This window comes from Triticum dicoccoides, chromosome 5B, assembly GCF_002162155.2.
Source record: "Triticum dicoccoides isolate Atlit2015 ecotype Zavitan chromosome 5B, WEW_v2.0, whole genome shotgun sequence".
NCBI lineage: Eukaryota > Viridiplantae > Streptophyta > Magnoliopsida > Poales > Poaceae > Triticum > Triticum dicoccoides.
The window spans coordinates 88,676,644-88,703,758 of NC_041389.1; the positions used below are offsets into that span (position 1 = coordinate 88,676,644).

The 27,115-nt window shown below is 44.1% G+C and overlaps 8 non-coding genes and 10 pseudogenes across 8 annotated transcripts; all 18 read left to right on the forward strand.

Annotated features, from left to right (window-relative positions):
* The first annotated feature begins 8,690 nt into the window (after positions 1-8,690).
* Positions 8,691-8,809, forward strand: LOC119313962. The gene has a single exon (XR_005152213.1). It is a non-coding gene; the product is annotated as a 5S ribosomal RNA (ribosomal RNA).
* Positions 8,810-9,175: 366 nt separating this feature from the next.
* LOC119313948 lies at positions 9,176-9,294 on the forward strand. The gene has a single exon (XR_005152202.1). It is a non-coding gene; the product is annotated as a 5S ribosomal RNA (ribosomal RNA).
* A 366-nt stretch (positions 9,295-9,660) lies between these two features.
* Positions 9,661-9,779, forward strand: LOC119313935. The gene has a single exon (XR_005152190.1). It is a non-coding gene; the product is annotated as a 5S ribosomal RNA (ribosomal RNA).
* Positions 9,780-10,144: 365 nt separating this feature from the next.
* On the forward strand, positions 10,145-10,263 carry LOC119313986 (annotated as a pseudogene).
* A 368-nt stretch (positions 10,264-10,631) lies between these two features.
* On the forward strand, positions 10,632-10,750 carry LOC119313926. The gene has a single exon (XR_005152181.1). It is a non-coding gene; the product is annotated as a 5S ribosomal RNA (ribosomal RNA).
* Positions 10,751-11,319: 569 nt separating this feature from the next.
* Positions 11,320-11,438, forward strand: LOC119313960. Its single transcript, XR_005152211.1, has one exon. It is a non-coding gene; the product is annotated as a 5S ribosomal RNA (ribosomal RNA).
* Positions 11,439-11,804: 366 nt separating this feature from the next.
* Positions 11,805-11,923, forward strand: LOC119313981 (annotated as a pseudogene).
* A 367-nt stretch (positions 11,924-12,290) lies between these two features.
* LOC119314003 lies at positions 12,291-12,408 on the forward strand (annotated as a pseudogene).
* Positions 12,409-12,772: 364 nt separating this feature from the next.
* LOC119313974 lies at positions 12,773-12,891 on the forward strand. Its single transcript, XR_005152223.1, has one exon. It is a non-coding gene; the product is annotated as a 5S ribosomal RNA (ribosomal RNA).
* A 426-nt stretch (positions 12,892-13,317) lies between these two features.
* On the forward strand, positions 13,318-13,436 carry LOC119313985 (annotated as a pseudogene).
* Positions 13,437-13,798: 362 nt separating this feature from the next.
* LOC119313967 lies at positions 13,799-13,917 on the forward strand. The gene has a single exon (XR_005152216.1). It is a non-coding gene; the product is annotated as a 5S ribosomal RNA (ribosomal RNA).
* Positions 13,918-14,282: 365 nt separating this feature from the next.
* Positions 14,283-14,401, forward strand: LOC119313990 (annotated as a pseudogene).
* A 366-nt stretch (positions 14,402-14,767) lies between these two features.
* On the forward strand, positions 14,768-14,886 carry LOC119313993 (annotated as a pseudogene).
* Positions 14,887-15,251: 365 nt separating this feature from the next.
* Positions 15,252-15,370, forward strand: LOC119313980 (annotated as a pseudogene).
* A 366-nt stretch (positions 15,371-15,736) lies between these two features.
* LOC119313788 lies at positions 15,737-15,854 on the forward strand. The gene has a single exon (XR_005152052.1). It is a non-coding gene; the product is annotated as a 5S ribosomal RNA (ribosomal RNA).
* Positions 15,855-16,210: 356 nt separating this feature from the next.
* On the forward strand, positions 16,211-16,329 carry LOC119313983 (annotated as a pseudogene).
* Positions 16,330-16,695: 366 nt separating this feature from the next.
* LOC119313979 lies at positions 16,696-16,813 on the forward strand (annotated as a pseudogene).
* A 350-nt stretch (positions 16,814-17,163) lies between these two features.
* LOC119313984 lies at positions 17,164-17,280 on the forward strand (annotated as a pseudogene).
* Positions 17,281-27,115: the final 9,835 nt, after the last annotated feature.

Genomic DNA, 27,115 nt, shown 5'->3' on the forward strand with positions numbered 1-27,115 from the left:
ATATATATGTATATGTATATGTATATATATATATATATATATATATATATATATATATTGTGTGCGGGTAACTTTAACTTTGAAAGATGGTCGTTGGATGAGGCAAATTCGATGGTCCAAAGATGGCAAATTTGAGCAATATTGGCCGTTGGATATCATCTAGATTCCACCAGATTTCGCCACATGTATAATCTAGAAGACTCCATGGTTGAACTTAAGCATAATTCACAAACATCAAAACACAAGCACTTCTTATTTGTTCTAGAATCTTCCGTATCATAATTGCCCAAATGTTTTTCTACATGATTTGCCATTATTTGTTTTTACTTTATGTCTTACAACGCACAATTCCATGAATCTTAAAATAGATTATCTTTCTTATAAAAACTAGATGATTTTGAATGAAATAAACTATAAGAATTAAACGAACATCTACATCATGCATATATGACTCAAAGCTTGCATGCTATAATGTGGTATTTATTCATAATTTGGTTGCCAAACCTCATGCGTGCAATGCACGTGTACCTTACTCTAGTCTAAATGGTGTTTGTGTGTGTGTTGTGCATATTGAGGTGCAAATTGTCTTTTTTTTTGGGTACACGTTAAGCTTGTTCTTCCGAAATTTCAAGCCGCGCCTTGTTATGCCGAAAATTGAAGCTAGCGTCTCTGTCTATCGTGCAGCAAAACTCCCGCCTCTTCAACCCGCGCCTTGTTAGCTCGAAATATTTAACATATATCTTTGTCTCGTTGTGCTCCGACAACTCCCTCCATCTCAACCCGCGCCTTGCTATTCCGAAATTACAACACGCATGAAAACTCCCACCTCCTGTGAAATCCCGACACGTGGAATGCCCGTGGTACCCCTGAACCGAAAGAACTGCCTCAAATCGGTGGGGGGTACTTTCGTAACTTACCCCACATTTCGGACAAGTGCGTCTCTAAGCCATGGTTCCCCACTGCCATCCCATCCGCCCACCCATTCGTACACCGAGGCCGCGAAAACCCGCGACGAAACCCCACACCCTGCTCCGTCCGCCACCCAACCGGAGCTTCTTCCCCGACGACGTTGTCCACAACAACACCTCGACGTCCCTCATCCACCATACCGGATGAGGATCCGTCGTCGATCTCATTGTCCCGCCGGTTCAGCCACCCCGTCCTCCACCTCCAAGGAGCTGCCCCGACGTTCCCCTTGTCTTTCGTGCCACCTCCATTCCCACACTGTCGTCTTCACCTGCACCACCGAAAGAGCATCATCATCACCGTTTCCTCGGATGAAGCTGCGGCCTAATCGGCGCCACCAAAGAGGTTGTACACTAATCGCCGCATTTTCTTCTTGATTCGATCTCACGGTGCTGTCGGCGCTCGGTCCCGAGCCTACACGGCGCGGCTCCATCCACGGCGGCATCGCCGGCCACTTCCTCCACGGCGTCACTCCCTCGGCGCCGACGTCCACATCAGTAGGAGCTGTTGCTACTTTAGCTCTCGCTCGCGCTGTTGCTCTGCTCTTGCTCTCGGTCCCCTGCCTGGTCTGCTCTTGCTATTGCTCTTCCTCGCGCTGCTGCTCTCGCTCTTGCTCTTGCTTGCGATGCTGCTCCGATTTGGCTACACTTCAGTCGACTGAATCGACTTTTGGATCAGTCGATTTTCTAGGGGTGGGCTCGCCTGGGTGAAGGAAGAACCAGCCATAGCGGGGAGGGGGGCTTGCCGGAGAGGTACCCCACTATCTATCTTAGGGTTCAGGATGGGGGCGGTGGTCGCCGGCATTGGCGGGGCGGTGGCGTGGGGATCGCCGGAGAAAAAGCTCGGCACGGGGGGTCTAGAGGGATGGTCGGGGCAGCGGCGGACCGGCGGTGGCGAGTGTTTATGGGGCAGGCGGGGCGGCACACCACCGGCCGCGGGCGGCGGGGGGCTGCTGTTTGGCCGGTGGTGGCTGGCAGCTCAGGGGGTGGAGGTTGAAGATTAACCTTAGGCCCTTGATTTAGTATCCAACGGCTGCAAAATCGACTGACCAGAGATGAAAAAAATCAGTTGACCGACGTGTAGCCTCACCTTGCTAGTGCGTTCACTTTCGACAGCAAAATTCAGTTTCGACGGCAAAATTTAGTTTCAACAGTTAAGTTCAGTTTCGATAGTGAAGTTCAGTTTCGACAGTTAAGTTCAGAGATGAGCGGCTGATGTATTTTACATCTAGCACTTTGTGGTTATGTATTTTACGTCATGTATTGGAGATCCTATTGGAATTCCACTCAGGTTAACGCTGTTCGTTGTCTCTCTTGTCCTGCTTCAGCCTCGGCGTCGTACAACTCACTAGAGCTGCTCCAACGATGAAACCCTCCATCACAGCGGAGCAGTACCTCGGGATCCATCTCCAGACGCCTAAGATCTTCTTCCCCTCCTCCGACAGCAAAGTCAGCCGGAGCATCCTCACCTGCCAACCCAATCATGCTGAGATCGACATGGCTTCACCAAAGAGGTTGTACACTTGTTGCATCTCTTTTTTACTCTACATGTTATATATATTGTCCACTGAGCACTCGTAGTAACGGGAAATACGATTATTTTATCCTACTATATGACAAGCAGTGAGGTACCAAGCAACTTAGCTATCCGTGATGGACTCTCTTGAACGCCATCATTTTTTATCTCTACGCGTTTGAGCTGTGCATTTGTCGATGGGCCTGGGAGTTGAGCTAGTATGGCAGTGGCCTGGGTCCAAAGTAATAGAAGTAGCACAAAAACATTTTTTTAGTGTAGGATTTTCCTTGCTCAAGCCTGCCTACTAGAATCGCCAGTGCTTGAAAGGAAAAGTGAATGAAAAACATAGGAATTGGAAAGTTTCCTATGGTACTACTTTTCATGAATTTGGTGCAAAGGAATGGAGCAAAGGAAAACTTTAGGATTTGTTCCTTTAGTGTCTCCTTGAAAGAAAAACCGTAGGAATTCTAATTTCCACTTCTCCTCCTTTTCATATTCCTATTCATCAAGCACAAGACTAAGAGATAGTAGCATAATAGCATTATAACCGTACATTTTCTTGTGGTTTGACTTAATCTCTCCATGCTTTTTTGCATCCTGTGATCTTCCAATTGTTGTGAATCAAACACCCAGATTGGCAGAAATCCTGTGTTTCTAAATTCTCTATTTTGCACGTGCATTCCTATTATATTCCTGTCTATTTCCTATCCCTGCATTGTTAGAATCCTCAAATTCAAACAAGCCCTTAATCAAATACTTCTGTTATAGATATGTGTCAAAGAAAACCTTGTGTGGTTTGTCCTGCTCCTGCGGCGCTATGTTCCACCCCAGCTCAGCTGCTCCAGTGACGAAAGGGTTCACCACAGCAGGGGTCTGCTCTTCAGACTGTCTTTTGCCGCCTCAGATCTTCTTCCCCGCCGCCGGCAGCCACGACAACTGCATTACCATCATCAACTGAGCAGATGACCTTGAGGACTACACGGGTCCGCAAGAGAGGTCGCACTCTTCCATGTCTGCTTACGTTATGTGTCACTTAATATGATGACATGCTACATTATCGTCGTGTTCACCTATTAGACTCTGAGTCAGATCCAAAGTAATGTTGAAACTTGAGTTTTTAAATGGTTGTGGGGTACATATTGGGGCAGCAATCAGTACTATATGTCTACTATCTGGTTAATCTCCGGTGTCTACTATGAGTTTCATGTCGGGTGCAAACAAACATTAAAGGAGCCATTATCTGTATTTTTTAACTAAAGCTATTATTTGCCTGCTGTCATTGGTTTTGGGTCTATCCACAGTTTGCTACCATCACTCTGGATTTGTGCATGCACTCCTTACATAATCTCACTATGTTTTATTCCTATGCATGCCAGTTATTGTACACAATGGAACTGATCATGTAGAGCAAAAGAGACGAGCCTTGCGTGGCAATAAAATTTCATGAAGACGTCGTTCCATGGTGGGCGCAAAGGCAGCCCCCCCTCCACCCATTTCGGATCGTAATCAAGAGGAAGATAACTGTTCTGAGGGGGATTCAGAAGGAGAAGACCACTCCTATTTGCCCCATGAGGTCTTCGCTCTAACTTGGCATGCTGATGTTGGTAATATCATGCATATGGTGCCTTGCATTGCTTACTGTATACATTAAAGATGTCATCTGCTTAGTTTAGACATGCTTTGTGTCAATGCCATCTGTTTAGTTTCTTTATCGTATATGTAAATCATGCAATGCCATCTTGTCTAGCCAGGCATCATATATGTTAATTTTGCAATGCCACCCTGGTTAGCCAGTCATCTTATATGTGAATTATATCATGCCATCATTTTTTTATTATGTGTTAAATTTGTCAACAATTTTAGTACATTCAATTACTCTTCATGTGCATCAGCCATTCGGCACGGACATGGAAAAATCTGGAGTGGAAACAAGGTCTTCAGAGCAGACAATGCTATCTGACGAAGCGCATGTCTTGCTGGTTACCGATAGCTCCTCAGAGGAGGATTCAGAGACAGATGACCAGTCATATTTCCCCCCTGAGGTGCATGCCCTAACTTGGCAGGGTTATGTTACTCATATCATGCTTATGGTGTCTTGCATTGCTATGTCATTTGCTTAGTTTAGACATGCTTTGTGTGAATGCCACCTGTTTAGTGTCTAATTACCATATATGTGAATTATGCAATGCCATCTTGTTGCAAGACATTATGTATGTGAATTATGCAATGTTATCTTGTTGCAAGGCATTATGTATGTGAATTACGCAATGCCATGCTGTTTAGGCAAGCGTCATATATGTGAATTATATCATGCCGTCCTTTTTTTGTATTTCTCACTGCTTTTGTCGACAATGTTTGTATATTCAACTGTTCTTCCTGTGCATCAGCCATTTGAATTGGTGATGGAGAAATCTGGAGTGAAAACAAGGTCTTCAGAGCAGACAATGCTACTTGCTGAAGCAGATATCTTGCTAGTTACAGATAGCTCTTCAGAGGAGGATTCAGAGGCAGATGACCAGTCCTATTATCCCCCTGAGGTGTATGCTCAAACTTGGCAGGGTTATATTACTCATATAATGCATATGTTGTATTGCAATGCTTAGTTTTTACATCATATACACAATATTGAATGCCATCTCCTTAGTTGACACATCATATATGCAATTGCCCTCTGCTCACTTCCTTAGTATATAAATCATATATTTGAATTATGTCATGCCATGATGTTTACCTAGACAGCATGTATCTGAAATATGGCATGCCAACCCATTTTCTAAAGACATAATATAGTTATATCATCTCATAATGTTTACATAGTAATCATATTTTAAATTATGTCATTCTATCCGTGAATTATATCATGCCATCATGTTTCCATCGATGGCATGTTTGTGATTTATGGCATGCCAACCACTTTAATAGACACATCGTATAGTTATATCATGTCATCCTGTTTACATAGTCATCATATTTTGAAGTATGTCATTCTATCCTGTTTAGTTAGCCATCATACATGTGAAATTGTGTCATGCTATCATGTTTAATTAGCCATCATATATATGAAATTATGTCCAGCTATTCTGTTTGCTTAGACAACATAAATGTGAATTATTTCATGCCCTGTTTTCTTCCCTACTATCCATTGCACCTGTCTATCTTACAATGTCTGTACATTCAATTACTTTTCTTGTTTATCAGCCATTTCAATTGGAGGGAGTGATGGCAGTATCTGTGGGAGTAAAAACACGGTCTTCGGAAAAGATCGTGCTACCTGTCGATGGAGATAGAACCACGGTTGTACTTGCCCAAGAATAAGCCCCACCACACATAACCCACACTCATGCAGATTGTACCCCTACCCAGTTGGACAGAGAACCAGCTACACCCCTTCTAACCCAAACCCCAGCAGATAGACACCCAGTTCCCGTTGACACAGCACCGTCTCCACCACAGAGCACCCAAACACAAGTAGTTAGTAAGGCAACTGCAGTGCCCAAATCACGAGGACCACCACTCCGAACCCGAAGTCAATGCTTAAAGAAGAAGAAGAATTTTTCTCAGGTCAGGTTCCGTAGCTATGGTTCATACTACTTTGCTCTTGCATCACTGTATTTACTGATACCAACCAATTTCAAATTTGAAGGATGCAATTGAAACTCCAATGGCGCAACAGGTATGTTTTAAACCTGTTTCTTCAACGTGTTTGGATGTTTGCTGTTGTAACTTGCTCTATGTTGATTTCAGTTTCAATTGAATAAACAGTTATGTTCTCATGCCATGCACATTACAAGTGTTGTTATTGCTGTGTGGTTTCCCACACTTATATTCTGTCTATGCTGCTTTGTCTTAAATAGATATGATTAGAACTGTATCTATCTTGATTTGGCAACATAAACTAGAATGATATAGACCATACAGTGACCATACTACATAGATATATGTTTGTTTCATGTTGTTATCCTGTCCACCTTACAACTGAACTGGTTTACCAAAATGAGTTTCATATACTACATTGTAAACCTGAGATGTGTTTGTTTGTTTCTCTTTTAGAACGCGGATAAAATATTGGAGAAGAGTACCCTGTTATGCAATGGTAAAGGAAGTAATGCAGATAAGGTTCAAGATAGTGAGACATCCCTATTGGTCTCCAAGAAAGCTGATAAAAACTATATTGAGGACACTGAGACAACCCCAAAGTCCTGTCTTGATGTAGTGTTCGAGTTACTGGCTACCACTACTGGCACCAGCTCTTCGAACTCGTTGCCTGAATCAGTTCGGCTTCTTGAGTCTCAATTTCAAGTTGAAAGACATCAATCAGATGTTATGCGACAGGAAGCTGAAGGACTGAGGAAGTCCCTGCAGAATTCAGATGCATACTTTCTGGTGCAACAGCAAGCGCTGGAGGACTTAAGCGCCAAACAAGAGAAAGTTAATAAGCTTGCTAAGCATCTTGCCAGCATTATGGGTACCCAGGATATTGTTTCTTGAGCTCTTCTGAAGTGGTTTCAGTTCTGGACTTGTTTTGCTGCGGCGTTTATATGCTACTGTGTTCCCTATATTTGCACTGGTGGCGAACTTTGATGCCCAGTGGATGTAATATGTGTAATAGTCGTGATAGCCTAGTGTAAGTTGCCTGCTTAGTTATTTCCTTGTTGTCTTGTTTATTTGTTTGCTTGTAGTCAGTGCCGTTCTTTTTCTGCGGTTTGCTAGTGGCTGCAATAACCTATTTTTTAAAACTAGGCCACAATAACCATGGGCTAATATTTACAGTAGTGACACTGGACCTACGGGCCGTAGAAACAGTGGGCCTTCTACGGGCCGTATAAATAGTGGGCCTTCTACGGGCCGTAGAAACAATCGGCCTTCTACGGGTTGTATCATCAATGGGCGTTATACGGGCAGTATGATCGATTGGCCAAACATGGGCCAATAACAGGCCGCATTATGGTCGTAAACGGGCTAGAGTTGGAATCGTCCGTTCATGGGCCGACCATAACGTGTCATCGTTAATAGGCCGTATTTCATGACGCTATGAAAATGGCCCAACGTGTTAACGGACCACAAACGGGCCGACTGTAACCACGGGCTGAATTTGGCCCATAAGCAGAAAATGACAGTAACGGGCCGTAAGTAAATGAATGTTGGAAATGAGCCAAAGAACAAATGGGCTATGAGAAGGCCGAAAGATAACATGGACTGGAAACGGCCCAATGGAATAATGGGCCCTTAATGGGTATAAAGTGATACACTGTTCATTACGGGCCAGTTTCACCACGGGTCGTTAATGGGTGTAAAGTAATACAATGTTCATTACGGGCCAGTTTCACCACAGGCCGTTAATAGGCCAAGAGTTACATAGGGCCTCATATGGGCCGAAAGACGTCATGGGCCATACATGGGCCAGAAGTGAAAACAGGCTGGAATCATATTGGGTAGCCCAGATGACGCTACTGGGCCTAATTCGGATAGGGCGTAACGGGCCTTGGGTTAGCGGGCTGTAAATGGGCTATATGAGAACAGGCCGTTAACAGGCTTTATATGGGCCGACCCGCCACCTTTTAACCAAGTCAAACAGGCCGGCCTTTTCACAGGAAGGGGCCTCTGTTGGGCCGTGCCACGTGTCGATGTATCATAGGCACATTCTGTCCAATGAGTGGATGACATCTGTCCCAACAGTGAGCCGACATGTGTTTCCTCCAGCCAATGATGATTTTACACGTGGAAAATCCCCATTGGTCGGAGCTGTTAATGGGTTATCGGATCCAAAACCTGACCCGATAGCTTAACGGTGTTCCGTTACGGTGGATGCCACGTGTTAGTCACCCTTGACGAAAGCACTTCTGTGACGCGCGATTTATCGTCATGGAAGTGGACACTTCCGTGATGATAATTTTGGTAATGTCATGGAACACTTCTACGACAGCACAGGTATGACTATCTTGATTCTGTCATAAATTTGTCATGGATGTACATGCATGACAAAAAATGCGACCTATTGTGACAAATACGTATCATCACGGAAGTGTATTTTTTTTAGTGGGAGGGATGGAAACCGTGGTAACCCGTCTCCGTGTTTGAGCGGGAGAGTAAGTAGTAAAGGACATTATCCATTATTAGGCAACGGTTGTAACGGTAGTAAGAATACACAATCGTCTTTGCAGTGGACCTGGGAGTGACAAGCATATGGGACGAAGACGGGGTAACATGCCGGATGCGATCATACCAGCACTAAAGCGTCGGAACCCATCAGAACTCTGAAGTTAAGCATGCTTGGGAGAGAGTAGTACTAGGATGAGTGACCTCCTGGGAAGTCCTCCTGTTGCATTCCCATTTTAAATATTTTTTGTGCCTCGTGACAAAAACATCGCACGTGCGCGATATATATTAACCATGTTATATTATTTTTGACTTTTGCGATATGTTTAAGCTCGCTGCTCATTGCTCGCGCGTCCAAGGGCGGTTTTGTGGCGCGAAGAGCCCATTCTGAAATGGGTGCAAAAATATGTGTTGCTGCGGTATAGAGGGAGGGGTGGAAACCGTGGTAAACTCGTCTTCGTGTTTGTGCGGGAGAGTAAGTAATATAGGACATTATCCATTATTAAGCAACGGTTGTAATGGTAGTAACAATGTACAATCGTCTTTGAAGTGTACCTATGAGTGGCAGGCATAAGGGACGAAGACGGCATAACATGTCGGATGCCATCATACCAGCACTAAAGCATCGGATCCCATCAGAACTCCGAAGTTAAGTGTGCTTTGGCGAGAGTAGTACTAGGATGGGTGACCTTCTGGGAAGTCCTTGTGTTGCAATCCCTTTTTAAATATATTTTTGCGCCTTGTGACGAACATATCGCACGTGCGCGTTATATATTAACCATGTTATATTATTTTTGACGTTTGCGATATATTTAAGCTCGCTGCTCGTTGCTCGCGCGTCCAAGGGCAGTTTTGTGGCGCAAAGAGCCCGCTCTGAAATGTGTGGAAAAATACGTGTTGCTGTGGTATAGAGGGAGGGGTGGAAACCGTGGTAAACCCGTATCCGTGTTTGAGCGAGAAAGTAAGTAGTATAGACATTATCCATTATTAGGCAACGGTTGTAATGGTAGTAATAATGTACAATTGTCTTTGAAGTGTACCTATGAGTGGCTGGCATAAGGGACGAAGACGGCGTAACATGTCGGATGCGATCATACCAGCACTAAAGCATCGAATCCCATCAGAACTCTAAAATTAAGCGTGCTTGGGCGAGAGTAGTACTAGGATGGGTGACCTCCTGGGAAATCCTCGTGTTGCATTCCTTTTTTAATTATTTTTTGCGCCTCGTGACAAACATATCGCACCTGCGTGATATATATTGACCCCATTATATTATTTTTGACATTTGCGATATGTTTAAGCTCGCTGCTCATTGCTGGCGTGTCTAGGGGCGGCTTGCTGGCGTGACGAGCGCATTCTTAAAGGGGTGGAAAAGTATGTGTTGTTGCGGTATAGAGGGAGGGGTGGAAACCGTGGTAACCCGTCTCTGTGATTGAGCGGGAGAGTAAGTAGTATTGGACATTATCCATTATTAGGCAACGGTTGTAATGGTAGTAAGAATGTACAATCGTCTTTGAAGTGGACCTGGGAGTGGCAGGCATAACAGACGAAGACGGGGTAACATGTCGAATGCGAACATACCAACACTAAAGCGCCGGATCTCATCAGAACTCTGAAGTTAAGTGTGCTTCGGCGAGAGTAGAACTAGGATGGGTGACCTCCTGGGAAGTCCTCATGTTGCATTTCCTTTTTAATTATTTTTTGCGCCTCGTGACTAACATATCGCACGTGCGCGATATATATTAACCCTATTATATTATTATTTTTAAGTTTGTGATATGTTTAAGCTCGCTGCTCATTGCTTGCGCGTCCAGGGGCGGTTTTGTGGCACGAAGAGCATGTTTTGAAATGGGTGGAAAAATATGTGTTGCTGCAGTATAGAGGGAGGGGTGGAAACCGTGGTAAACTCATCCCCGTGTTTGAGTGGGGGAGTAAGTAGTATAGGACATTATCCATTATTAGGCAACGGTTGTAATGGTAGTAAGAACATACAATCGTCTTTGCAGTTGACCTGTGAGTGGCAAGCATAAGGGACGAAGATGGGGTAACATGTCGGATGCGATCATACCAGCACTAAAGCATCGGATCCCATCAGAACTCCGAAGTTAAGCGTGCTTGGGTGATTGTAGTACTAGGATGGGTGACCTCCTCGGAAGTCCTCTTGTTGCATTCCCCTTTTAATTATTTTTTGTGCATCATGACAAACATGTCGCACGTGCGCGATATATATTCACCATGTTATATTATTTTTGACGTTTGCAATATGTATAAGCTCGCTGCTCATTGCTCGCGCGTCTAGGGGCGGCTTTGTGGTGCAAAGAGTGAGTTCTGAAAGGGGTGGAAAAATATGTGTTGCTTTAGTATAGACGGAGGGGTGGAAACCGTGGTAACCCGTCTCCGTTTTTGAGCGGGAGAGTAAGTAGGATAAGACATTCTTCATTATTAAGTTTTCATTTTGTACATGCCAGATCATGAATAAGTAACTGCATCCAATCTCTGAAATGTCCCGATTGTTTCGATTTTGGAAATGGGATATTACGGAATCCCCATGAATAGGATCAAACCTTATTCCATGCTATTTCCATAAGATTCTTCTTTCTTATTCTTAAGCAAGCCCTTGAGAGGGCTTAGTTGATCATGATTTCTGTTTTCTCTTTCTTTTCCTTTTTGTTTGTTTCGAGAAGGAGAATCAAGTGGACCTGGGAGTGGCAGGCATAATGGATGAAGACGGGGTAACATGTCGGATGCGATCATACCAGCACTAAAGCATGGAATCCCATTAGAACTCCAAAGTTAAGCGTGCTTGGGCAAGAGTAGTACTAGGATGGCTGACCTCCTGGGAAGTCCTCGTGTTGCATTTCCTGTTTTATTATTTTTTGCGCCTCGTGACAAACATATCGCATGTGCGCGATATATATTAACCATGTTATATTATTTTTAATGTTTGTGATATGTTTAAGCTCGCTGCTCATTGCCCGCGTGTCCAGGGGCGGCTTTGTAGCACGAAGAGCGCATTTTGAAGTGGGTGGAAAAATACATGTTGCTGCGGTATAGAGGGAGCGGTGGAAACCGTGGTAAACTTGTCCCCGTGTTTGAGCAGGGGAGTAAGTAGTATAGGACATTATCCATTATTAGGCAACGGTTGTAACGGTAGTACGAATGAACACTCGTCTTTGCAGTGGACCTGGGAGTGGCAGGCATAAGGGATGAACACGGAGTAACATGTCGGATGCGATCATACCAGAACTAAAGCATCGGATCCCATCTGAACACCGGAGTTATGTGTGCTTGGGTGAGAGTGGTACTAGGATGGGTGACCTCCTGGGAAGTCCTCGTGTGGCATTCCCTTTTTAATTATTTTTTGCGCCTCGTGACAAACATAGCGCACGTGCGCGATAAATATTAGCACAGTTATCTTAATTTTTTTATGTTTGCTATATGTTTTAGCTCGTTGCTCATTGCTCGTGCGTCTAGGGCGGCGTTGTGGCGGGAAGGGCGCATTCTGAATGGGGATAAAAAGTATGTGTTGCTGCGATATAGAGGGAGGGGTGGAAACCGTGGTAAACTGCCTCCGTAGTTGAGCGCGAGAGTAAGTAGTATAGGATATTATCCATTATTAAGCAACGGTTGTAAAGGTAGTAAGAATGTACAATCATCTTTGCAGTGGACCTGGGAGTGGCAAGCATAAGGGACAAAGGCTGGGGTAACATGTCGGATTCGATCATTCCAGCACGAAAGCTCCGGATACCATCAGAACTCCGAAGTTAAGCATGCTTGGGCCCGAGTTGTACTAGGATGGTGACCTCCTAGGAAGCTCTTTTCTTGCATTCCCTTTTTCATTATTTTTTTCTCCTCGTGACAATCATAAAGCACGTGTGCGATATATATTAACCATGTTATGTTATTTTTGACGTTTGCGATATATTTTAGCTCGCAGCTCATTGCTCACGCATCTAGGGGCGGTGTTGTGGTGTGAAGAGCTTGTTCTAAAAGGGGTGAAAAATATGTGTTGCCGCGGTATAGAGGGAGGGGTGGAAACCGTAGTAAACTCGTCTCCGTAGTTGAGCGGGAGAGTAAGTAGTATAGGACATTATCCATTATTAGGCAACGCTTGTAAAGGTAGTGAATGTATAATCGTCTTTGCAGTGGACCTGGAAGTGGCAAGCATAAGGGACGAAGGTTGGGGTAACATGTCGGATTCGATCATACCAGCACTAAATTAGCGGATCCCATTAGAACTCTGAAGTTAAGCGTGCTTGGGTGAGAGTAGTACTAGGATGGGTGATCTCTTGGGAAGTCCTCGTGTTACATTCCCTTTTTAATTATTTTTGCGCCTCGTGACAAACATAACGCACATGTGTGATATGTATTAACCCCGTTATCTTATTTTTTATGTTTGTGATATGTTTTTAGCTCGCTGCTCATAGCTCACGCGTCTAGGGGCGGGGTTGTGGCGCGAAGAGCGTGGGTGACCTCTTGGGAAGTCCTCGTGTTACATTCCCTTTTTAATTATTTATTGCGCCTCGTGACAAACATAACGCACATTGTGATATGTATTATCCCTGTTATCTTAATTTTTACATTTGCGATATGTTTTAGCTCACTGCTCATTCCTCACGCGTCTAGGGGCGTGTTGTGAAACATATAGCAACGGTTGTATTGGTAGTAAGAATGTACAATCGTCTTTGCAGTGGATCTGGGAGTGGCAAGCATAAGGGACAAACATGAGGGTAACATGCTGGGTGCAATCATAACAGCACTAAAGCAGCGGATCCCATCAGAATTTTGAAGTTAAGCGTGCTTGGGCGATCCTAGTACTATCAAGGGTGACCTCCTGGGAAGTGCTCGTGTTGCATTCCCTTTTAAATTATTGTTGGTGCCTCGTGACAAACATAACACATGTGCGCGATATATATTAGCCCCGTTATCTAACTTTTGACGTTTGCAAAATGTTTTAGCTCGTTGCTGATTGCTCACGCGTCTAGGGGCGGAGTTGTTGTACGAAAGGCGCGTTCTGAAAGGGGTGGAAAATACGTGTTGCCGCGGTATAGAGGGAGGGCTGGAAACCGTGGTAAACTCGTCTCCGTAGTTGAGCGCGAAAGTAGTATAGGACATTATCCATCATTAGCCAACAGTTGTAAAGGTAGTAAGAATGTATAATCGTATTTGCAGTGGACGTGGGAGTGGCAAGTATAAGGGACTAAGGCGGGCGTAACATGTCGGATGCGATCATACCAGCACTAAAGCACCGGATCCCATCAAAATTGCGAAGTTAAGCTTGCTTGGGCAAGAGTAGTAATAGGATGGGTGACCTCCTGGGAAGTCCTCGTGTTGCATTCCCTTTTAATTATTTTTTGCGCCTCGTGACAAACATAATGCACGTGCACAATAGATATTAACATTGTTATCTTATTTTTGACTTTGCGATATGTTTTATCTCGTTGCTCATTGCACACAAGTCTACTGGCGGCGTTGTGGCACGAAGAGCGCATTCTGAATGGTGTGGAAAAATACATGTTGATGCGGTATAGAGGGAGGGGTGAAAACCGTGGTAAACTCGTCTCCGTAGTTGAGCGGGAGAGTAACTAGCATAGGACATTATCCATTATTAGACGACGGTTGTAAAGGTAATAAGAATGTATAATCGTCTTTGAAGTGGACCTGGGAGTGGCAAGCATAAGGGACGAAGGCTGGGGTAACATGACGGATGCGATCATAACATCACTAAAGCACTGGATCCCATCAGAGCTCCGAAGTTAAGCGTGCCTGGGCGAGAGTGGTACTAGGATGGCTGGCCTCCTGGGAAGTCCTCTTGCTGCATTTTCTTTTTAATTATTTGTTGCGCCTCTTGACAAACATAACTCACATATGCGATATATATTAACCATGTTATCTTATTTTTCACGTTAGCGATACGTTTTAGCTCGCTGCACATTGCTCACGCGTCTAGGGCGGTGTTGTGGTGCGAATAGCACGTTCTGAAAGGGGTGGAAAAATATGTGTTGCTGTGGTATAGAGGAAAGGGTGAAACCCATGATAATCATGTCTCCGTAGTTCAGTGTGAGAGTAAGTAGTATAGGACATTATTAATTATTAGGCAACGGTTGTAATGGTAGTAAGAATCTACAATCGTCTTTGGAGTAGACCTGGGAGTGGCAAGCATATGGGACGATGACGGGGGTAACATGCCGGATGCGATCATACAAGCACTAAAGCACCGGATCCCATCAAAACTGCAAAATTAAGCGTGCTTAGGCAAGAGTAGTAATAGGATGGGTGACCTCTTGGGAAGTCCTCGTGTGGCATTCCCTTTTAATTATTTTTTGCGCCTCGTGACAAACATAATACACGTGCACATTAGATATTAACCCTGTTATCTTATTTTTGACTTTGCGATATGTTTTATCTCGTTGCTCATTGCACACGAGTCTAGTGGCGGCATTGTGGCGCGAAGAGCGCATTCTGAATGGTGTGGAAAAATACATGTTGCTGCGGTATAGAGGGAGGGGTGAAAACTGTGGTAAACTCGTCTCCGTAGTTGAGCACGAGAGTAACTAGCACAGGACATTATCCATTATTAGACAACGGTTGTAAAGGTAGTAAGAATGTACAATCGTCTTTGAAGTGGACCTGGTAGTGGCAAGCATAAGGGACGAAGGCTGGGGTAACATGATGGATGTGGTCATAACAGCACTAAAGCACTGGATCCCATCAGAGCTCCGAAGTTAAGCATGCCTGGGCAAGAGTAGTACTAGGATGGGTGGCCTCCTGGGAAGACCTCTTGTTGCATTTTCTTTTTAATTATTTGTTGCGCCTCATGACAAACTTAACTCACATACACGATATATATTAACCATGTTATCTTATTTTTCACGTTAGCGATATGTTTTAGCTCGCTGCTCATTTCTCACGCGTCTAGGGCGGTGTTGTGGCGCGAAGAGCACGTTCTGAAAGGGTTGGGAAAATATGTGTTGCTGTGGTATAGAGGAAGGGGTGAAACCCGTGATAATCTTGTCTCCGTAGTTCAGTGTGAGAGTAAGTAGTATAGGACATTATTCATTATTAGGCAACGGTTGTAATGGTAGTAAGAATGTACAATCGTTTTTGGAGTAGACCTGGGAGTGGCAAGCATAAGGGACGCCGGCGGGGGTAACATGCCGGATGTGATCATACCAGCGCTAAAGCACCGGACCCCATCGGAACTCCGAAGTTAAGCGTGCTTGGGCGAGAGTAGTACTAGGATGGGTGACCTCCTGGGAGTCCTCGTGTTGCATTCCCTTTTCAATTATTTTTTGCGCCTCCTGACAAACATAATGCACGTGCTTGATAGATATTAACCCCATTATCTTATTTTTGACGTTTGCGATATGTTTTATCTCGCTGCTCATTGCTCACGAGTCTAGTGGCGCGAAGAGCGCGTTCTGAATGGTGTGGAAAAACACATGTTCTTGCGGTATAGAGGGAGGGGTGAAAACCGTGCTAAACTTGTCTCCGTAGTTGAGCACGAGAGTAAGTAGTATAGGACATTATTCATTATTAGACAACGGTAGTAAAGGTAGTAAGAATGTACAATCGTCCTTGAAGTGGACCTGGGAGTGGCAATCATAAGGGACTAAGGCTGGGGTAACATGACAGATGCGATCATAACTGCACTAATGCACTGGATCCCATCAGAGCTCCGAAGTTAAGCATGCCTGGGCGAGAGTAGTGCTAGGAAGGGTGGCCTCCTGGGAAGTCCTCTTGTTGCATTTTATTTTTAAGTATTTGTTGTGCCTCGTGACTAACATAACTCACATGCGCGATATATATTAACCCTGTTATCTTATTTTTCACGTTAGCGATACGTTTTAGCTCGCTGCTCATTGCTCACGGGTCTAGGGCAGTGTTGTGGTGGGAAGAGCACGTTTTGAAAGGGGTGGAAAAATATGTGTTGTTGTGGTATAGAGGAAGGGCTGAAAACCGTCTTAATCTCATCTCTGTAGTTGAGCATGAGAGTAAGTAGTATAGGACATTATTCATTATTAGGCAATGGTTGTAATGGTAGTAAGAATGTACAATCTTCTTTGGAGTAGACCTGGGAGTGGCAAGCATAAGGGACGAAGGCGGGGGTAACATGCCGGATGCGATCATACCAGCGCTAAAGCAACGGATCACATCGGAAGTCTGAAGTTAAGTGTGCTTGGGCGAGAGTAGTACTGGGATGGGTGACCTCCTGGGAGTCCTCATGATGCATTCCCTTTTTAATTATTTTTTGCGCCTCGTGACAAACATAACGCATGTGGGCGATATATATTAACCGCTTTATCTTATTTTTGACATTTGCGATATGCTTTAGCTCGCGTCTAGGGTAGCGTTGCTGTGCGAAGAGCGCATTCTGAAAGGGGTGGGAAAATACGTGTTGCTGCAGTATAGAGGGAGGGGTGGAAACTATGGTAAACTCGTCTCTGTAGTTGAGTGGGAGAGTAAGTAGTATAGGACATTATTCATCATTAGGCAACGGTTGTAAAGGTAGTAAGAATTTACAATCATCTTTGTTGTGAACCTAGGAGTGGCAAGCATAACGGACAAAGGCGGGGGTAACATGTCGGATGCAATCATACCTACTATTGTACCGGATCCCATCAGAACTTCGAAGTTAAGCATGTTTGGGCAAGAGTAGTACTAGGATGGGTGACCTCCTAGGAAGTCCTCATGTTGCATTCTCTTTTTAATTATTTTTTGCACCTTGTGGCAAACATAACGCACTTGCGTGATATATATTAACCTCGTTATCTTATTTATTTTTTTACGTTTGTGATATGTTTTAGCTCGCTGCTCATTGCTCACGCGTCTAGGGCGGTGTTGTGGCGCGGAGAGCGCGTTCTGAAAGGGGTGGAAAAATACGTGTTTCTGTAGTATAGAGCGAGGGTGGAAACCATGGTAAACTTGTCTCCATCGTTGAGCGGGAGAGTAGGTAGTATAGAATATTAAGGCAACGGTTGTAATGGTAGTAAGAATGTACAATCATCTTTGAAGTGGACATGGGAGTAGCAAGAATAAGGGATGAAGACGGGGTAACATGTCGGATGCGATCATACCAGCACTAAAGCACCGGATCCCATCATAACTCCGAAGTTAAGCGTGCTTAGGCAGGAGTTGTACTAGCTATCCATGTGCCAAAATTGTCAATTGATGGCAAGATCTTATGAATTTCAGCTCTAGCATACCCCATCTTGTTTGGCCACTAAAAGGATTTATTGTTGTTTTTGTTGGTCTCAAAATTGTTAGCTATTACTCTATGGAAGTTGTCCAGACAAACAACAATGCTAAGCACACACTCGTGTAAGAAACAAAGGAAGAACATTCTAAAGCTCAATAGCAAAAACAATGCAATGCTCCAATATATGTAACTATGTATGCATGTAATTGATTTGATATTCTTTACCAGGCACAGGGTAAAACTGACTGAAATATATCAAGAAAAGAAACATAGCTATTAAGGAACTGAGAAGCCTAGAGGGGGGATGGAAAACGTGGTAAACTAGTCTCCGTAATTGAGCCGGAGAGTAAGTAGTATAGAATATTAAGGCAACGGTTGTAACGGTAGTAAGAATGTACAATCATCTTTGCAGTGGACCTGAAAACAGCAAGCATAAGGCACGAAGATGGGTAACATATCGGATACGATCATACCAACATTAAATGTAGCAACCACGATCCCAATGGACCGAAGTCTCTGTGCTTAAGTGTCATCCCTGGATCGGCATCCTGACACACACAGTACTCGAGGAATTATAACAGAGTTTCCATCACACACTTATTACATCGAGGTCCTCATAAAGAGTATCTGTTAAACAAATAATATGGCTTAAGGCCATCTAAACTAAATAACTGCGGAAGCTTCGAAGATAAATGAGTCCATCAACTCCAACGGCATAGCTGAGTGCATGACAACGACCTATCGCACCTTATTCTTCGTCGGTAAAGTCTGCAACATGAGACGTTGCAGCCGTGTAGGTCAGCACATGGAATATGCTGGCAGAGTTACATTGTAGAGCAAATGAATGCAAGAAACTATATCTACATGCATATTTGGCTGGTGGAGGCTCTAAAGTTAATATTTTTTCATAAAGCTAATTTTTCCCTACAACAAAGGAATATATTTTATTTACTACAAAGTTATACCAATATTGAGAAGGTTACTCCAACTCAATCCCACCATTAATCAAGTATCATCATTAAACCCAATTCATTAATTAGAGAGTGATGAGATCAACAATAATATCCACTTCTAGATACTCAAGATGTCCATAACTGGGGACACGGCTAACCATGATTAGTTAATACACTCTGCAGAGGTTGCGCACTTTTCCCCACAAGACTCGAATGCATCCATGATCGGAAGATCCCGACATAGTCTTTCTAAAGCATTAACTCTCTAATCTGGGTAGATCGGTACACCTACTTTCCCCTCCATCTGCTAGTCCATCTCTTCAAGAGCTCACACAACTTACTCAACTATGCCAGAGCCCATAATGGCTTGTGGCTGCACACGGAAGTTTGTAGGCATGAAATATCATATGATCCCTTTGAGCCTGGGTGGCGAACCGAGAGAAAGTCGCACGGGAACTCCGGATTCCCATGGGCAATCACTGGTTTCTCCAGGTGCCCCAACCAATCCACCCAGATGTGTATTAAAGTTTCCACCTTAATGTTATCCAAAATTATTATCTCTCACAACTTCCATGTACATCACAATCCAATCCCCATCTACGAGCATGGCTAAGCAATAAATGAGCATAATGTATATTCTCGGGGTGATCAAAGATAATAGGTTCCTACCTCAAGTACTACAACCAAACCACATGTTCCCAATCCTACTCATGCTAATATTTGAGGTGCAATAGTAATGCATAGTAAAAACTGGGTATTAAAGAGTATGATCAAAGTGTAACTTGCCTTGCTGACGATCGGAAAACTCTAGGAATTTGTATTAACAAGCTTTGCACTCTGGAAAATCTAGCGTAGACAAACAATAGCATACATAAGCAATCAAGCAAAAGACGCAAGAAGATCATGAGAAAAGATCCAAATAAAACTCCAAACAAGCAATAACTAAACTAAACAGAAAAAATTCTAACAGCATTAAATTCATGTGGATTAGATCTTAACAGTAGGTACGTGTGATTAGCTATGATTTGCAAAAAGAATCAACTGAAATGGACCTATGAAACTCAAGATACAAACACAACAAGATCAAATACTAATCTGAACTAAACTCAAATTTTAAATTGTCAAAATCATGTTCAAGTTGGTTTACTTGATAGGTGAGATTGCTCTGCAGATTTAGGTGTTGGTTTCATCTAATTTGGACAAACGAGCTAAAAGTTGTGCTAGTTTGAAGATGAGGGGCTAAACTGCGATAAAACTATTCGCGGATAGGTCCCTGGGTGAGAAAAACAGAAAAAGAAAAATCTATCGGACGAACGTCCGCTAATAGCGACTAAGAAACGAAAACGTTCGTTAACAGATCTAAACGGGTGAACGTTCACTAATTAAGCGAACTAGTAAAAAAATAAATCGGTCTAATTAATAAACCCAAAAAACGTAAGAAAACCAGCGAACCGGATCGGTTTTATACTGTTCGGTCAGTAGCAGCGGGCGAGGCGGGGCGGCGGTTCCGACGATGCGGCGTCGACAGCGGCGGGGCACGGCAGCGGGGCTTCGGCGGCGGCGACGGCGTCAACAGCGGTGGCGCGCGGCTTGCGAGTGCGGCGGCGGCGCAAGAGCAGCGGCGGCGGTGTGCAACGGCGGCGGTGGTGGCTTGGTGAGAGGAGAGGGGGGCCGAGGCGGCTATTTGAGCAGGAGGTCGGGGCGGCCTGCTTGGGAGAGGGGCAAGGCGAGGCGATGGCGGGGGAGGAGTCCGGCGGCGGTGCTGTGGGGATCCGCTCGGGACTTTGTCCTGAGCCGGCGGCGGAGGCGGTGTGCAGCTGGGCCGAGGCCTGGCTTGAGCTGGGCCGAGGCCTGGCTTGAGCTGGGCCGGCCCAGTTCGGAACTTTAAAAAAACAATTTTCCAGAGACTAAAAATGCACGAAATAAATATAAATATAATCCTAAAAATTCCAGAAAAAATCACGTAGCTATATGGACTTATTAGTGACCTCGTGAACATTTTTTGGACTTAAATGCCTAAATTAAAAACAAACATTACAGTTCTAATTACTCGGCTAATTAATAAATAAACTAGCAAATAAAATCAAATAAACTCTTAAAAATTCAAAATTCAAATTCCAATATTTTTCTACTGAATTGAAGAAGTCATATTATCTGCTGTCATTATTTTTAAAATATTTTGAAAAACAATTTGATCCAATTACCAAATTGGATTTTTGCAAAACCTCCAACTCTCTCAAATTTGTCTGCTTAAGGCCTTTTGAATCAAAAATGCAAGCAAAACTAAACAACAAAATGCAATAAAACATGGATGCATATGAATGATCTATGTATAACATCCAGATTGAAATTTGGGATGTTACAAACCTACCCCCCTTAAGATGAATCTCTCCCTTGAGATTCGGGTTGGTTAGCAAAAAGGTGTGGGTGGTCCTTGCGGAGGTCTTCTTCTGGCTCCCAGGTAGCTTCCTCCTCTGTATGGTGGCTCCACTGAACTTTGCAAAATTGGTGACTTTGTTGCGAGTAACTCTGCTGGAAAACTCGAGAATCTTAACGGGTTTCTCCTCATAGGTCAGATCACTATCCAACTGAATCGCTTCTAGTGGCACTGTATCTCTCAGAGGAATGTCGGCCATCTCTGCGTGGCACTTCTTGAACTAGGAAACGTGAAACACATCATGAACTCCTGACAAACCTTCGGGTAACTCCCACTTGTAAGAAACTTCTCCCATGCATTCCAAAACTCTGTAGGGTCTCACAAATCATGGTGCTAGCTTTCCTTTGACTCCAAATCGCTTAACTCCTCGAAGTGGGGATACACGAAGATATGCTATGTCTCCGACTTCGTAAGCTACCTCCTTGCGTTTAGTATCTGCATAACTCTTTTGCCTAGACTGGGCTATCTTGAGTCTATCTCGGATCAACTTAACCTTCTCCTCGGAATCTTAGATTAAGTCTAGTCCGAACAACTGTCTATCTCCAACTTCATCCCACGATAATGGTGTCTTGCACCTCCTTCCGTACAAAGCTTCGAAAGGGGCCATCTTCAAACTGGCTTGATAACTATTGTTATAGGAGAACTCTGCATAGGGTAAATTATCATCCCAACTAGATCCATAATCTAGCGCACAAGTTCTCAACATGTCCTCCAGAATCTGATTGACTCTCTCGGTTTGTCCATCGGTCTGCGGATGAAAGGTTGTACTGAACTCTAGCCTGGTACCCAAAGTTTCGTGTAACCGATTCCAAAACTTTGAAGTAAACCGTGTTCCTCTATCTGATATGATGGTCCTCAGAACTCGATGCAGACATATGATCCTCGTCATGTATATCTTCGCCAACTTAGCACTCGTATAAGTTGTCTTCACTAGGATGAAATGGGCTACCTTCGTCAAGCGGTCAACTACAACCCAGATAGAGTTATAGCCTGAACGAGTCCTGGGTAATCCTGTGATGAAATCCATGCGAAGTTTATCCCACTTCCATTCGGGTATGGCAAAGGCTAAAGTAACCCTGCTAGTTTCTGATGCTCTGCCTTTACTCTCTAACATACGTCGCATACTGCTACATACTCTGCAATATCCTTCATCATTCCTATCCACCAGAAACTCTCCTTCAAATCTAGGTACATCTTCGAGTTGCCTGGGTGAATCAAATAAGGCCATGAGCCTCCTGGAGAATCAACTTCCTGATCTCAGGGTCATTAGGCACATAGATATGATCCTCAAACCATAAAGTTTCGTGCTCATCCTCACGAAAACCTTTAGCCTTTCCTTTACTCATCCTTTCCTTTATCTCTGTAGTCTCCTTGTCCGTCTTCTGGGCTTCTCGAACCTTGCCCAGTAAAGTGGACTGAATTTCCAATGCTGCAACATAACCTCTCGGAACTATCTTCAAGCATAGTTCTCGGAGATCATCGTCTAACTCCTGAGGTAATCCTCCGGTTATGAGCATGTTAACATAACTCTTGCGGCTCAACGCATCTGCTACGACATTGGCCTTTCCTGGATGATAATGCAATTTCATGTCATAATCCTTTATGAGCTCCAACCATCTCCTTTGCCTGAGGTTTAACTCCTTCTGCGTGAAGATGTATTTCAAACTCTTATGATCCGTGTAAACATCACAACGGTTACCGATGACAAAGTGTCTCCATGTCTTGAGCGCATGCACTACGGCTGCTAATTCCAAATCATGTGTAGCATAATTCAACTCATGAGGTCGAAGCTATCGTGAGGCATATGAAACAACTCTTCCATCCTGCATAAGAACACCTCCAAGTCCTTGACGAGAAGCGTCGCAATATACTTGGAAATCCTTGCGTATGTCTGGGAGAATCAGCACTGGGGTTGTAACCAAACGTTTCTTCAACTCCTGAAAAGTAGTCTCACAATCCTCGGTCCATTTAAACTTGGTGTCCTTCTTCAATAACTCCGTCATGGGATTCACAATCTTGGAAAAAATCTCAATGAATCTTTGATAATAACCTGTGAGTCCAAGAAAACTTCTGATCTCTCCAACAGTGGTGGGTGCCAACCACTTAGTGACAGATGCAAACTTGGTAGGGTCTACTGTTATTCCTTCTCCTGATATAACATGTCCGAGAAATCCAACTTCCTTCAACTAGAATTCACATTTGCTGAACTTGCCATACAACTGATGTTCCCTGAGCTTCTCAAGAACCAAGCGCAAATGTTCCTTATGCTCTTCTTCATTCTTTGAGTAGACCGATATATCATCAATGAAAACCACGACGAACTTGTCCAGAAACTCCATGAACACCTTGTTCATCATACTCATAAAATAGGCAGGGGCATTAGTCAAACCAAATGACATAACTGTGTACTCATATAGCCCATACCTCATGGTAAAAGATGTCTTAGGTATATCCTGCTCTCGAATCTTCAGCTGGTGATAACCTGATCGAAGATCGATCTTGGAGAAAACCTTAGCTCCCTGCAGCTAGTCAAACAAATCATTGATCATCGGCAGAGGGTATTTGTTCTTGATCGTCAACTCATTCAGCGCACGGTAATGAACAACCATCCTCAAAGATCCATCCTTCTTCTCAACTAGAAGCACTGGGGCTCCCCAAGGTGATGAGCTTGGTCGAATATAACCTTTCTCGAGTAACTCCTTAATCTGTTTCTTAATTTCCTCCAGATCATTGGCGGGCATCCGATACAGTCTCTTTGATATTGGTCCGGTGCCTGGCAAAAACTCGATCAAAAACTCAATATCTCGATCTGGTGGCATGCGTGGTAACTCGTCTGGTAATACGTCGGGATAATCCTTCACCACTAGTACTTCCTCCTGAACAACTCCCGATAGGGAATTTACTGGAGTCCTCCTCGACGTATGCCTAGACACATACTTGATCCTTTTTCCCTCTAGGGTGGTGAGAAGAATTGATTTACTGGCGCAATCAATGTTTCCCTCAAATTTGGATAGCCAATCCATGCCTAGGATCATGTCCAAGCCTTGTGACTCCAGGACAATAAGGTTGGTGGGGAAAACATGTCTACCTATGGTTTATTAGCAACTGATAACATCCCCTACTAGCCATATACTCTGCTCATGGGGAACTTACTAACATAGGTGACTTAAGGGCTACGGTTGGCAACTTAAACTTGTCCACAAATCCCCTTGATATGAATGAATGAGATGCACTAGTTTCAAAAAGAACAAGGGCTATAAATGCATTAATCAAAAACTTACCGACAACTGCATTGGGCTGCTCCTTAATCTCCTCCACACTGATGTGGTTCACCTGACCTCTGGTGAAGGGGTTGGGCTTGTTTCCAGAACTTTCGTTGCCATTTCCATTCTTTGCTTCAGAACATTCAGTGGCGTAATGTCAGGTCTTCCCGCACTTGAAACAAGTAATGTGACTCAGATCCTTCTTGGCGGGCGTCGCGGGGTTGGAATGGCTCTGGTTGTTGCGTCCTCCATTCCCATTGCCATTCTTAGGGCCACTGTGGTTGTGTGAACTTCCTCCATTGTGTGAATGTCCTCCATGGTTATGAGTGTGTCCTCCTGAGTACGGGGAATAACGAGGCTTCTGCTGAGCTCCAGAATTGTACCTCCCCTGTTCGTACTTCCTCTTGCGATTGTCAATCTACTGTTGCTTGCCTTCTATCATGAGAGCCCTGTCTACCAGCTCATGGTAGTTGTTGAAAGTTGCCACCATCAATTGCATGCTTACCTCATCATTGAGTCCCTCAAAAAACTTCTCCTGCCTCGCGGCATCTGTGGCCACATCATCTGGGGCATAGCGTGCTAACTTGCTGAACTCATCCACATATTGTCCCACTGTACGACTCCCTTGGCGTAAGTTGTGAGACTCACGCTTCTTCAAACTCATGGCTCCAGCTGAAACATGTGCGGTGCGGAAGGCCTGTTGAAACTGATCCCATGTAACTGCAGCTATGGGGTAAGTGGTGGTGAAGTTCTCCCACCAAGAGGTTGCGGGTCCATCAAGCTGATGTGCGGCAAAGCGCACTCTCTCTGCATCCGGCAGTGGTCAGCTCTCTTCCAATCTTGTGGAGCCAATCATCTGCAACAATCGGCTCGGTGCTGCTAGTGAACACCGGCGGATTCAACTTAGAAAATGGGCTAGGTTGTCCACATGGGGTGGTGGCGGTGGGTTGTTGTTGTTGTTGCCTTGGTTCTGGTTCTGATTCTGGACTAACATCTGCATCAAGGCATTCTGTTGCTGGATCAACTGGGTGAGCTCCGGCGGGAAAACCAATCCGGTGTCACGTCTCGGAGGCATTTGATGGGTTAGAGGGGGTGAGAAAACAGAATAGAATAAGGTCTAGGAGAGATTTCACTACCCATATGCTTACGAGGCAAATACAATCAATTCACATCACTCAATAACAAACAAGGTTCACACGAACGATCTAACTACTGTTACAAAAAGCGATCGACTAACTACTTGGAAGAATACTATTAGTAACATGGAGGTCGTCTAGAAATTTTGATCGGTGGAAGACTCCATAACATCTGCTCCAGCTTTGTATTCATAATCATCATCAGTATCATCATTTCATCATTGTCCGTGTCGGTCTCGTCCAATATGATGTGTAAGTGCATCTATTGCCACCCCTAGTTGGTTTTGGAGTATTGACGACAAAGTTGGTTGAGGGACTAATGTGTTTGTGAGAATTGCAGGATAACACGGGTAGTGTCCCTCATTAATTCGGTTTACCTACCGGAGATGACCCTATATGAAGACATTGAAGACAATGGTGGTATGAGAAGATATTCATATTGAAGACTATGGCATGAGAAGACATTACGTGAAGACTATGGAGCATGAAGACTGTGTGGTTTCGTTGCTTCCATTTCTTCTTTGTTGAGTCATAGGAACCACCGTACTGTTAAGTGGGGTCCAGGTGAACTAAGTCAGAGTGACTAAAGTGATGGTCAACCCAAATCCTATGTCTTCGAGCGAAGACAATGAGAGCAAATCTTATCCAGAGCTGGATGAGTCAGCTTTGCTTGTAGCCCAAGTAAAGTTGTCGTGTGTGTTTGAAATCTGACCGTTGGAACATGTGTCAGTTCCTCAGTAACCCAGGGTCATTTTGGACAAATCAGGTCGGGTTGCCCAGTGGCTATAAATAGCCCACCCCCTACACCAAAAATTGGTGGCTGCTCAGAGTTAGTGCACGGCTTTTGTCGTTTGAGAGCAACCCACCTCGAAGCCTTTGAGAGAGAGAAATCCTTGCGAGGACAAAACCCAAACACCCAGAGCCAAAGAGTGTTAGGCATCACTGAAGTCTTTCTGTCTGTGTGACCTGAAGACTTATTACACTTGAGGACTGTGAATCCTCCAGCCGGTTAGGCGTCGCGTTCTGAGCATCCAAGAGTCATTGTGGATTGCCGGTGAACGAAGTCTGTGAAGGTTTGGAAGTCTACCTTGAAGACTTATCAGAGTGATTGGGCGAGGACTGGGTGTCCTTAGCTCAAGGGGAATAAGGTGAAGACACGGTCTTCTGAGTTAAATCTCAGCCTCCCTAACCAGACGTATAGTTGTCACAGCAACTGGAACTAGTCTAACAAATCCTGTGTCTTCAACAAGCGACTGGTTCTATCCCTTTCCATCCTTTACTTAAGTTTGTCTTCGTGAAGTCATTGCCTATCTGTCATACCTGTTTAACTTCATTGCTTGACTACTATAGTTGATCGGCTTCATACTATCTTCCATCCTGATCCTTACTACTTAGCTGCTATTAGTCTTGTGCTTTCACACCATTGCATAATTCACTATGGTTTGCTTATAGTAGTTTATCTTCCGCTGCATCTCAATTAGGGCATTTCGATTGTTTGTCTTCGAAACTTTCAAGTTTTGAAGACTTTCATAAAAATCGCCTATTCACCC